The sequence below is a fragment of the Trypanosoma cruzi genome (genome assembly GCF_000209065.1).
Source record: "Trypanosoma cruzi strain CL Brener chromosome Unknown tcruzi_1047053505359, whole genome shotgun sequence".
Classification (NCBI taxonomy): domain Eukaryota; phylum Euglenozoa; class Kinetoplastea; order Trypanosomatida; family Trypanosomatidae; genus Trypanosoma; species Trypanosoma cruzi.
In genome coordinates, this window is record NW_917088.1 from 1 (window position 1) to 2,122 (window position 2,122).

General features: G+C 58.4%; 3 non-coding genes across 3 annotated transcripts; all 3 read left to right on the plus strand.

Moving 5' to 3' along the window:
• Positions 1 to 202: 202 nt before the first annotated feature.
• Positions 203 to 312, plus strand: Tc00.1047053505359.10. Its single transcript, XR_008255280.1, has one exon. It is a non-coding gene; the product is annotated as a 5S ribosomal RNA (M5) (ribosomal RNA).
• Positions 313 to 649: 337 nt separating this feature from the next.
• Positions 650 to 759, plus strand: Tc00.1047053505359.20. Its single transcript, XR_008255281.1, has one exon. It is a non-coding gene; the product is annotated as a 5S ribosomal RNA (M5) (ribosomal RNA).
• A 338-nt stretch (positions 760 to 1,097) lies between these two features.
• Tc00.1047053505359.30 lies at positions 1,098 to 1,207 on the plus strand. The gene has a single exon (XR_008255282.1). It is a non-coding gene; the product is annotated as a 5S ribosomal RNA (M5) (ribosomal RNA).
• The last annotated feature ends 915 nt before the right edge of the window (positions 1,208 to 2,122 follow it).

Genomic DNA, 2,122 nt, shown 5'->3' on the forward strand with positions numbered 1-2,122 from the left:
TGGAAGTTTCCGGATTTTGCCATGAAGCCTCCGGACGCCTCGCTTCCCCACATGTGGCGCGGAAACTGCGTCAGTAATTTTTCTTTTTTGCTGCGGCGCCCGCGCGCTCGGAGAGCCCACCCACCGCCCGCCCCGGCGCGGTGAAGAAGCGACTGGCGGCGCGCGGTGGCGGAAAAAAAAAAAAATAGTGGGAAGGGTACGGCACCCCGGGTTCCAGCGCCATCACTGATCGCCGTACTAACGAGGCCTGTGGCCGCTTAACTTCACAAATCGGACGGGATGTGGTGCACTCGGCCAAGTATGGTCGTACCCGGCGACGCGCCACGCGATGCGCAGCCGCCCGCCCGCCGGCGACAGGCAAGCCACGGAAGAGCCGCGGGAGATGATGAAAATAGAAAAAAAAACGGTAGGAAAAAAGGCAAGAACAAATTTAAAAATGAAGCTCCGCAGGCCCTTTTCCGGATTTTGCCATGAAGCCTCCGGACGCCTCGCTTCCCCACATGTGGCGCGGAAACTGCGTCAGTAATTTTTCTTTTTTGCTGCGGCGCCCGCGCGCTCGGAGAGCCCACCCACCGCCCGCCCCGGCGCGGTGAAAAAACGACTGGCGGCGCGCGGTGGCGGAAAAAAAAAAATAGTGGGAAGGGTACGGCACCCCGGGTTCCAGCGCCATCACTGATCGCCGTACTAACGAGGCCTGTGGCCGCTTAACTTCACAAATCGGACGGGATGTGGTGCACTCGGCCAAGTATGGTCGTACCCGGCGACGCGCCACGCGATGCGCAGCCGCCCGCCCGCCGGCGACAGGCAAGCCACGGAAGAGCCGCGGGAGATGATGAAAATAGAAAAAAAAACGGTAGGAAAAAAGGCAAGAACAAATTTAAAAATGAAGCTCCGCAGGCCCTTTTCCGGATTTTGCCATGAAGCCTCCGGACGCCTCGCTTCCCCACATGTGGCGCGGAAACTGCGTCAGTAATTTTTCTTTTTTGCTGCGGCGCCCGCGCGCTCGGAGAGCCCACCCACCGCCCGCCCCGGCGCGGTGAAGAAGCGACTGGCGGCGCGCGGTGGCGGAAAAAAAAAAAATAGTGGGAAGGGTACGGCACCCCGGGTTCCAGCGCCATCACTGATCGCCGTACTAACGAGGCCTGTGGCCGCTTAACTTCACAAATCGGACGGGATGTGGTGCACTCGGCCAAGTATGGTCGTACCCGGCGACGCGCCACGCGATGCGCAGCCGCCCGCCCGCCGGCGACAGGCAAGCCACGGAAGAGCCGCGGGAGATGATGAAAATAGAAAAAAAAACGGTAGGAAAAAAGGCAAGAACAAATTTAAAAATGAAGCTCCGCAGGCCCTTTTCCGGATTTTGCCATGAAGCCTCCGGACGCCTCGCTTCCCCACATGTGGCGCGGAAACTGCGTCAGTAATTTTCTTTTTTGCTGCGGCGCCCGCGCGCTCGGAGAGCCCACCCACCGCCCGCCCCGGCCCGGTGAAGAAGCGACAGGCGGCATCGCGAAAGCAAAAACAATTATAATGATTTTTCTACCTGATGATGCCGGCCACCTCAACCTAGTGCCAGGGTCTTGCGGTCTTCGCGAGAAGGAAAATAAGCATCTAGCGCCCTTCCTCGGAGTGCGTGGATGTGGTGCACTCGGCCAAGTATGGTCGTACCCGGCGACGCGCCACGCGATGCGCAGCCGCCCGCCCGCCGGCGACAGGCAAGCCACGGAAGAGCCGCGGGAGATGATGAAAATAGAAAAAAAAACGGTAGGAAAAAAGGCAAGAACAAATTTAAAAATGAAGCTCCGCAGGCCCTTTTCCGGATTTTGCCATGAAGCCTCCGGACGCCTCGCTTCCCCACATGTGGCGCGGAAACTGCGTCAGTAATTTTTCTTTTTTGCTGCGGCGCCCGCGCGCTCGGAGAGCCCACCCACCGCCCGCCCCGGCCCGGTGAAGAAGCGACAGGCGGCATCGCGAAAGCAAAAACAATTATAATGATTTTTCTACCTGATGATGCCGGCCTCGCTCTCCTCTGACGATCTCCCTGCGGCACAGCAGACGCTTTATTTCCGGACATTGTTTCTCCTTCTTTCTTAGTTGGATTGAGTTAAAGCTGAATACTAACCAG